General features: G+C 25.2%; 1 pseudogene; it reads right to left on the bottom strand.

Moving 5' to 3' along the window:
• Positions 1-5,013: 5,013 nt before the first annotated feature.
• LOC101511010 (pectinesterase 4-like) lies at positions 5,014-6,366 on the bottom strand (annotated as a pseudogene).
• Positions 6,367-11,465: the final 5,099 nt, after the last annotated feature.

Here is an 11,465-nt window from a genome sequence, read left to right as displayed (position 1 = left end):
TTTTTTTCCTTCAAATAATATGATATTATCTAAATGAAATTATGAACACATATATTAATCATTTTATTAACGCCTCATTATATTAAACAATAGAAGAGTAGAAAATTGTAAAAAATTACTCATGTAAATTTATTATTCAATAACCTGAACAAAAAATTACTCATGTAAATTTATTATTCAATAACCTGAACAACCATACCTAAAATGGTGGCGATGAAGCTGTTTGGCGATTGTGAAAAAAGGTGGCGTGAAGCTATTTGGCTGAAAAAGGTGGCGATGAAACTGATTGACGACGATGAAAACTGAGTTGGGCGATGAGTGTGATGAAAATATTGTTAGAGAATACGAAAGATTTATAATAGAATAGTTAACAAAGGTGGAAGCTAAAAAGTTGCAATAAATATGCCTTACAGAAACGCACCGTATGTTATTTTTAAGTCGGTTATTAATATAACCGCGTTAAACAAGTTTTAAATATTTACAAAATTGCCACCGCATCATTTTGTTAGGTCGGTTGCCAATTTAACTGATTTAGCCACGAAGTATGATGGGATGTGTTAAGTCGGTTGACAATTTAACCGTGTTGACGGTGTTTTACATATTTACAAAATTGCCACCGCCTCATTTTATTAACTCGTTTATACGGATAACCGACTTAAATATACTTCCGCCTCATTTTTTAAGTCTGGTGCCACGTAAACGACTTAAATCTGCTCAATTAAAAAGCCATTTTTCTACTAGTGTATATTACTGTTCAAATAATTACTATGTGCACAATTTACAGAATATTATTGTACTTTACATTGATAATAGTGAAAAACTCAGCAATAGCTAAAATGATTAATTTAGTAATATAAGTAATCTTTTTTTTTAATTATTATATTTCTTAATATGCGTGCAAAAACCTTAAACAACATTCATTGTGAGACAAAAAAGTCTTTCTAATAATTGAATAAAAAGTCTTCCATTTATGACATTTTTTTTTTTGCAAGTCAATAAATTATTTTGGGATGAAGAAAATAAAGAATACTTGAAGAAGTAAGGTAAGTGTCTCTATTGTATACGATCCACTCTTTGCGAGGAATTGAGTGTATGATATGTAAAATTGGATATGAGACAATATTTGAACCCCTAAATGACGACAAAAAAAAAAAACATTTTATTAAATTGTTTGAGTTTGAAGTAGGGACTCTAGTGTGGGAGAATTACACCACCCAGATTGATTGTTGTTTCCATTGGCCAGAAGATTAATTATTGCAGTGATTTCTTTTCACTATGTAGAAATAAGAAATACAATTTTTCAAACCAACCATTGTGTAGTAGTAGTGGTAATAGAAAGGCAAAATGTGAAAGTTTACATAATAATATAAATGTTTCCTCTTAAAAATTGTATTAGTATATTCTTTTTAACGGTGCACATGTATGTTCCTTCCTAACAAAGTGGTTTTGACTTAGTATTTGTTTATATTAACGTTTATAAATGAAATTTTAAATAGATTTATTTTATTAATGTATTTGTAGTTAAAAATAATTTTTTTTAATATAATTTATGTTTGGGTATCTTTTTTTACAAATTTCATTTTTTAAAATAAAATTTGTTTAGATTATATAACCTAACATACTTTTAAATATGTATTTATTGAATTTGGTGTATATTTTATTATAATATAATGTGAATTTTGCTGTTAGTGTACTTTGCGATTAGTGGCAAAATGAGTAGGAATTTTTTTTGCATCAATTATGTTACTTTTGACTAAGCGTGAATTTAGAGCAAAATTAAGTTTGTAGAATTAGTTTTCAAAAGAACCCAAACATAATGTTAATCTACTTTTTAATTACAAAATTACATTTAAAGTTGTGAATGGAAAACCACAAATACTCTTAAAATATACACGAACCCTAGCTTAAGCAATCTAATAGAGTTATTTTTTTTTTAAAAAACTATCTTCGTCTTTAATTATAAGCATTCATTCATAAAAAATTGTCTCTAGTGGCGGATTTTGACAAGTTTTATTGGGGGCTAACATAAAAATAAAATATTTTCAATTAATCATATAAATTTTATTTTGGTGTAGTGATAATTTTAATTGTGAGATGTACTAAAAGTATTTGGTATGAATATAAGTATTTAAAATTTTATCAATCAATCAACTATATTTACAATAAAAATAATAAAAAACATTATCATGGAGACTTGAACCAACGACATCAGGTTTAGGAAAATCTTCATTATCACTAAGCTACTCCATAATTTAAAATTATTAACGAGACATTGATTATATACCATATATTATAGATAAATATTATTGTAGGTATACCTATTTTTACTAAAAAAGAAAATTTTGGGTGGTCGTGACCTCCCCCTATCACAATTCGTCCCTAAATATAAGTTATCTTTCAAATTCCAATATGTATTTTTTTAATAGTACTAATTTGTCTTAAAATATAAAAACGTCAATATTTAATACATCTATATACAAAGTATAATTTAGCCATTTTTCTAAGCAAAATAGACACATTATAATATACAGCTAATTTTTCTTAATATAAGTGCAAAAAAAAAACAATAGACACTTATATTTATGGATGAAGAGAGTAATAAACTTAAGAAATAATAAAATTTATTCAACCAAATAGTTAATGAGTTTTCACTTAACGATAAATCACTTATAAGTATTAAATTCAATTGATCTAAATGAAATAATTTTTGTGCAATTTTACTCATTTATCGGTCAAAACTTTAAACTTTTAAGTCTATTTCTCTTGAAAATCATAAGATTAAGAAGAAAAAAAATTGACTAAAATATATTAAATTACAATTGTATGATATGAGATTTGAATTATATCTCTTGAAATTTCAATACTAAAATATTACTAATGACAGAACCAAACAATAATATCCATAGATTTTGATAAAAACTCTAAAATTTATTTATATAAAAGTAAGTGTGATCTCTGTAGTTTTAAATTTATCAAAATTTAATACAATATCAAACTGTTCTTATGTAAATAATTTTACAGATTAACTTCACTAATAAAAACTAATTTAAAAACTAAACTCACCTATATTAGATTAATTTATCGAATGTATAATAATAAAATCATCGGTAAAAATTAAAAATTGCTTGTAACTACGTATATAAAATTACTGCAGTTAATCGGAGTCTCCACACCAAAAGTTCATGTCAAGGAAACGTATACATATTGGTTTTCATGAATGTGATCTTGATTATTGAAAATAACTCAATTCATTTAAGCTTGAATTAATATAAATTACTCTATTTAAATTAAATGATGTTTAAATTGAGTAGCGATATAACATTTTAAATTTCAAAATCAAATCTAGATAATTTTATTTATTTATTTATTATTATAAATATATAGTTGATATTTAATTGTTAAATTATATTTGAATTTTTTTTGCTAATTTAATTGATTTAAATATTTTATTGTGATTGTTGATATATTTTATGTTGTGATATAGTTTTATTATTTTGATGTGTTCAAATATTTAAATTTAATTATTTTTTTTTAAAAGAGAAACAATATATTTATTTTTATAACACGCAAACTCAACCCAAATCAACTGCTCATTATCAAATTATTTTGATTTGAATTTAACTTAAAAATCACAAGTTGAGAGCTCAATCAAACTCAAATAAAATTTATCGGTTTAGACATAGAATTCAACCAACAACTAATCAACCAACAATCATATATATATATATATAAACAACGAGTATTTAGGTTAAAAGTAGGGGTACCACGTCATGTTATTGAGGAATATAGATCAAACACTACAATATTTTTGCTTTTTAACAACATTTGAAAAATGTTGTCAATTAAACACAGGAAAATATTGCCAAAGAGAATAGGCAACATTTTTTGCGCGTCTCATATGCGAGTGTTGCCTATTACATTTGACAACATTTTTTTCGCACTTTTAGGCACACTATTAATAAATTTTCTTTTTAAAAAAAAAATAATATCTAAAAATGTATTTGAAAGAATTTATTCTGTAAAAAACGTCATCAATGTTAAATTTTTTAAGCAATTTAGCCTTTTGTTCGAAATAAGGTAGCAATTGAAAAATGTTCCTAGAAATGTCTAAGGGAATGGTTATTATATATTACCAAAGAATTGCTATAGAGACATTTCAAAATTGTTCTCATAAATATTTTAGGGAACATTTATACAATATTGCAAAAACAGTGATGACAACAGACATAAAATGTCGTCTTACCCACTTTTAGACAACATGTTATACATGTTGCTTAAAAAAGTGTTGCTAGAGATAACAAATGTTGTAGTAAAACTGATGAATTATGCAACAAAGTCAGTTTATCATCACATAAGTGACCAAGATTCAAATATTACATCAAATGCATTTTTTATAAAGAAGTGTTTCAAAATATCGAATAGTTTATTATATGATTTTATGTTTATTTTATATGATTATTATGCTTTGTTGTATTACACTTGATAACTTATATTGCTACTTTAACTTTTTATAGATTTGTATGGCAGTTTATTTTTTGCACATACATGTGCATGTCTAGTATATATTAAAGTTTAATATTTTTAATAGAAACTTGGGAGCATTCTTATGCTATATATGTAACTTTACTTTGTATTAATTTAATACATAATTTCTGTGCATAACATGGATTCAAGTTCTAGTCTATATAGAAATAATATTAATTGTAGATTATTTTTTCTTTGATAATTAAGGATTCGATTGATAGATAATATTATTTATAACAATTATGGTTATAATCAAAATACAAAGTATTGTAGTTGAAATGAAACAAAGAAAATATCATAAGCCTATAATCCTTTATTGTATGGCACACCAGTGAAAGGCAACCAAGTGCTAGCATTAAGCCATGGTTCAGCAATAAATCTAGCAGCCTCATCTTGAGTAATGAGACCTTTTGCCCATTTTACCCTTGATGTAGTATCGGCACCAGGTCCACTATTGCCATACTCAGCAAAGTAAGAGTTTTCTTCAGCAGTGAATCTAACAGCTTCATCTTTGGTAATGACACCTTTTGCCCATTTAACAATTGATGTAGCATTGACACCGGGTCCAATGTTGCCAAACTCAGCAAAGTACGAGTTTTCAGTGTTTGTTTCATTAACTTTTCATATCATATATCCATCCCGTTGAATAAAATCATCAAAATAATTGTTAATGAAGACCTCCCTTGAAAAAGCTTTCCATGGCCTTGCCAAGTAAGTCTTCAATGTAAATCGATAAGGATGTCAGGCACGATGGAGCAGTTTTGGAGAACTATTCCAGTGTGCGCGTCCTTGTAGGATGAGCCATCTGCCACCACAATGTTTTGTTGTCCTTGAATGGGCTTCCTTACCAAGATCTTAGAGTTCTGGATCAAGGTAGTACTCGACTCACCAAAGATAAAATCAATGGTTCCATAAATCTCACAGTTTCGATAGAATTGATGACCCTTGCGTGTGTACAATGTGTCTTGATAACCAAGAAATGCACACCGGAAAAATTCTGAGTGATCACCATCAACACAAAGTGCTATTGCTTGTTGAGCTTTTGGACCAGCTTTATTCTCAAATGCAATTGATATGGCAATGAAGTCTTCACCAAAGGTGGCTGCAAGCACATTTAAATATTCAAAAATTAATTCACATAAGGTTAATTAGAAAAATACACATCATATTTAATTTTCGTTCACCTACATAAATAAAAATTACCCAAATTTTGCATTAAATGTTTACAAGCAATTTTTAAATAAATTCTCTATTAACTTATATTTTTTTCTTTCTTCTTAATTAACATAACTATTGAACACAATTTGTAATAAACTAACAAATTAAGATCTAATAAACATACTAGATTAACATAAGAGAATCGTTGTTCAATATTTTCTCTCTCCCTCTTCTCGACTAACATAAATATAAAGATAACTTTATATTCTCTATCAACATTAAAAAAGATAGATAAATAAAATAGTGAGAGTTAATGATTAACTTACAAAATGTGACTGTTTCGGGTAATTTGAGTCCAATATGAACGTTCTTGTTTCTAGTGATAATTGTATTTGTAGGACCATCACCGTATAATAAAATTTTATTTTTAGAGTCGATAGTAATGTACTCACGGTAGACACCCATTTTAACATATATAACATATCTTCCTTGATGATTCTCAGGGTATAGGTTAATAACGATTGTAATTGTTTTATATTGGCCACTACCATCCTTGGCCACAATGGTGTTGGGTCGAGCTAGACCTTTTTGGAGCTCAGACAGTAAGATACGGTCATCAGTAGAAAACCATGTAGGAACCTTGATGATCCACTTCAACAAGGCGACGAGATGCAAACACCTTTTTTATAGCCACTAGTGCTTACCACTATAAGTAAGATGGATACATATGAAACAAAAATCTGTTGAAAAAAGTGTCGTGACGAGATAGCAAAACGTGATGTGTTCAGGGTTCTGATCCTGCAAGATTTTAACAAAGTCTTACTTTAAAATGATTGATAAATTTATTAATGAATTTGAACTGTACAATAAAAAGATGATATATTTTGAAACTCGCATAACTGGTAAAGATATAAACAAATATAAAACAAATAGACAATTTTTTTATTTCTTATTAAAAACTCTCGTGGTTCCATTTTCTCCATTCTTAGATCCAACTTTAACTTTTTCAACCATTATTGTTGTTCTCAATCTCACCATTCTAAACCACCATTGAGAGATGGTAGTTTTTTTTCCCACATATTATTGTTATGATATTATAGTTTGTTCACAATGAATTATAGTGGCAAACACTAACAATTGACCGAAGAACGAAATGTGTATGTTGGGAGTTTACTGTTAATTGAATGTATTCATCACTCTATACTAATTAAAGTATTTCCATCATGCTCTTAATCATATATTTCAACTAACGTTTTTTTTTAGAGATGATTTACTAATGGGGTAATTTTATTATATACTTCTTCTGTTTCACAATATGTATGAATTTAGTTAAAAGAAAATTATTTAAATATAAATATCACTTTAAATTTTCAATATAAGAATAATTATTTTTCTAATTGATCACTTTAATTAACATAGTAAAGTATTCCAAAATCATTAAGATATATTTCATTTTGCAGTTCTAATAGTGAGAAACACAAATAAACATAAGATATAAGATATGACACAAATAAATAGTAAATAATAAATGAAAAAAAAAATCACATTTTCAAATTTAAATACATAAAATAAATTTTTTAGAGAGAGAAAAAAGACCAAAATATATTGTCATAGTAGAATTAAAAATGACGCGAACAGAGAAAGAGAGAAAAAAAAGACTAAAATGTGTTGTCATTTTTTTGTACTTATTTAAGTCACACCACTAATACTATCTATAAAAAATTATAAAATTTTACCTTCTAACACATCCTTACAATTAATTAGTACAAGAAATAATTAATCGTAATGTGTAAACAACATGGGCTAGCAAGAAACTATAAAATAAATGCTGTATTTTAGATTTATAGCAAAAAATAGAGGTTTGAAATAATAAAACAAGTGTACATAACAATTTTTAAAATTTATTTTACAAAGTAGTTGTAAAAAATAAATGAAAGAGAGACAAAGAGAGAAAACCTGAAAATAAAAGTAATAGCTCCTGGAAAGACTAAAAGAGTGCTGTTAAAATACAACACAAAATTAAATATTATTAAAGTAATTATAATTTATTAATCAATAATAAATGACCAAGACATAATAATAAGCACGGCTTATATCCTTTCAAAAAATAATAATATTATACATGAAGCCAAGTCAATATATTATAGTCAATAACTTAATTAAACCATATATCAAGTCCTAAGTTGATAAGAAATGTTCCATTCAGGAAGACAAAAGTGTACAGAGGTGTTTTACAATATTAGAGACACACTTTTCAATAAATATGGATAATTTAATATTGTTATGGTCCAATAGTAAACCTTTTTATTTTTAGTAAATTTTAATAAAACATTATTTTTATTTTTATTTTTTATTATTGTAAAAAAGGAATGTGTGAAAGAATGATATAAAAATAGGATGTATGTAAATAACATTGGTACCAAGTAATATCGAAAGAGGCTAAGAATGTTCTTAGTGCAGCAAGTTAATTATAAGGATGATCAAATACCTGAAGAAAAAAATGAGTAATTAGTATTATAACAACAAGTAAAAAATGACTAATAGAACTTAAAAGGGAAAAAAAATAATAATAATAATAATAATATGAATGTTGATTAATGGCCTTCAATTTTCATGCTCCCCAATGTGTAATCGCTGAAATTTATTGATTATTTCCTAAAAAAAACTATTGATAAAATTATTGATTATTGCCTAAAAAATACTATATCTTGACAAATATAACTCATGGAAAACAAAGATTAAGTGAATTAACAAGTCATATTTTAAATGTATAGTTTTGTATAGTTAAATTAACATAATAAATCATTTAAAAAATGTAGAACATCAATTAAAAAATTCTGAAAACTTTAAAGTACAAGAAAAAACATAACTTTATCAATATTTATATATATTTAATCTGTGAGTGTGTGAAACTAATTTAAGAGTATTGTGTTCTAAATATTTATTTTAATTAATTAACCATAATATAAAATATCTAAGGTAAAAATGTAAAAAGAACACAAATTGAAATTTGAATCTTATGTAAAGTATAATATATTATATTAGTTCTGCATGTATATTAACAATTAAAATTTAATATAAATATATGTATTATTAATAACTATTAATATAGCACACTTGTTTAATAACAATGAATTACCATATGTTTTTTTTAGCTCGATTATACCAATGCATTTTTCAATATATAGATCAAGAGATTACTCAACTCAAGTATGAATGCAAGCTCAAAGGAATGTGAGGTTTATATAGGAATGTGTGGAAGGAAAGGAAAATGGAATGAATTAGAGGTTTTTAGTGTAGATGGAAGTGGTGATTTGATAAGGTATATGTGGTACATTGATTGCTATGAATACAAGGATGGATAGGAAGAGGAAGAAATTGAGGAAGAAAAAAATTAAGAAGAAAAGTGATGTAGCAAATAATATTGGAGAAATGTGAGGTTTATATAGATGAAGAGAGGTTTATATAGATGAATGATCCATTAATATTGGTGACTAGGAAATTCAAGGGGTAGATTATGGTAACTCTCTAACTTTTTTTTTTACTATATATGTGAGTTTCAAATAGAAAGAGAAAATAAAAATTGATAAAAATTGGCTAATTATATATTATTATTATTATTATTATTATTATTATTATTATTATTATTATTATTATGAATATGAATAAAAATTATTAATAACCATGAACAATATATCATTTTATTTTGGACTTATGACAACAGTTAATTAAAAAAAAATTCAAACATTAGAAAAAAAAAAGAAGATGTTTTACATTTCCTATACATCATTTATACATAGAAATGTTCCATTTTAAGAAGTTACAAAAATTCCAATTTGTTTATTTATTTATTTATTATTTATTTGAACAAAATTGCATTTATTTTGATATAGATTGCATATATGCATTAAACAAAATTAAAATTAGGCATCGAATAATGTGGACATATTTTGATATGGATTGCTTCTATAATAAAATTGAAATAAAAAAAAATAAAAAGTAAAAAACCTTTGAAATTATGTTAAAATTGGATACACACCAACCAACTCCTTATCAAATTACCACTTTGAACACTCTATTTAATAAATACAACAAAAGAATCCTTTTACAATTTTGATTAAAAACATTAATAATTAAAACCACAAAATGGGACCACCATAAGTAAATGCATACTTTCTCGTGAATTTTTTTTCATTTTCTACCATAAATAGATATGCAAGAATTAATACTAGAGAATTTTTTATTTTTGTATAAATCACTTATATGTCAATATGTCATGGTTGTAATTTTTATTACTCTCTATGAGTTGTTCACTTTCTTGTTTAGTAATAATGTTGGCTTATATTTATTTATCATAGAAAAGTACTATTAAATAAATGACAAATATTTTTTAGAAAAATAAATAAATGACAAATATATTTCCTTATGCCTCTTACACCTAAAAGAATGCATATCTTATACTTTTGTTGCATAATAGTAAACATCTCTGTCTATCATTATTGCATAGGACAAAAATTATTATTCATGTGGATCAAAATGATTTTTTTTTTGTTGCTAAGGGTTGAAAATGATTTTTTTAACTTAATTATTGTCATAAATCCAAAAATAAAATGATCTATTTTTCATGGTTATTAATAATTTTTTAGTCATATTCATAGTTATTATACTCAATCAACCTTGTCATGAATTAGTAGAGTTAGATCCACATAGTAATAAATGCAAAAAAGTTTCTATTCACAAGTAAATTCGTTTTTTTTAACAACCCAATCAATATTATATTAATATTGTTAGTACTTAGGATTATGTTAAAGATTGGAATCAAATTATTGATTTCCTTATTTTTGCACTCCTTAACTCATATATCACTGCTATTAAATCAACTTTTTTATCTCCTAATAATGTTAAATTCTTTAGTTTATAAGTTAGTTTGATTTCTAGAAGAAAAAAATTGGTTTGATGAATAAATTTCAAAGACAGATAAAACAAAATTAGATAAAAATTGGCTACTTATTTTTAATAGGGTTAAATTTGTTGGGTTTACCTTTTAAGTTTAGTAATTATAAAAAATGAATTTTTCAGTCCAAATGAATTTTTTATGCAACAAAAAAGTATTAAAAAAACATATAATTTTAGCTGTAAGAGGCAAAAGGAAATATATTTTCATTTATTTATTTTTAACAAGATATTTATCATTTATTTATTTAACATTTTTTATGATAAATAAATGTAAACCAACATTGTTAATAAAAGGATAAAGTAGTGAACAACTCATGCATGATCAAAGATAAATTAGGTGTTACATTTTATGGAAGAAGTTAATTCCTACAACATGGCAAACATATACTTGAATTCTGGTTGAAAAATATATTCACGTTTAATACTTTGATAAAGGAAATCTATAAATAAATAAATATAGCAAATTGGATAGACTCCCTATCTAAAAAACAATAAATTTTTTTAGGATTATTTTTCGCATATTAATCTATGATAGGAAATAGACAAACCATGAAGATAGATGGTATCGACTAAGGTTGGCCCCAATTTGTGGTTTTAATTTTTTATTTTAATTAATGTTTTAAAGTGATTCTTTTGTTTCATTGATAAAGAAAATGCTCAAAGTATGGTAGATTGATAAAGACTTGTTGGTTTGTATCAAATTTTGGCATAATATTAAGGGACCACCTTTTGTCATTTTTGAATGCATATATCAAAATCTATTTCAAAATATGTTTATATATATATATATATATATATATATATATATATATATATATATATATATA

The sequence above is a fragment of the Cicer arietinum genome, chromosome 8, assembly GCF_000331145.2.
Source record: "Cicer arietinum cultivar CDC Frontier isolate Library 1 chromosome 8, Cicar.CDCFrontier_v2.0, whole genome shotgun sequence".
In the NCBI taxonomy this organism is placed as follows: Eukaryota; Viridiplantae; Streptophyta; class Magnoliopsida; order Fabales; family Fabaceae; genus Cicer; species Cicer arietinum.
This window is presented reverse-complemented; position numbering and strand designations above follow the sequence as displayed.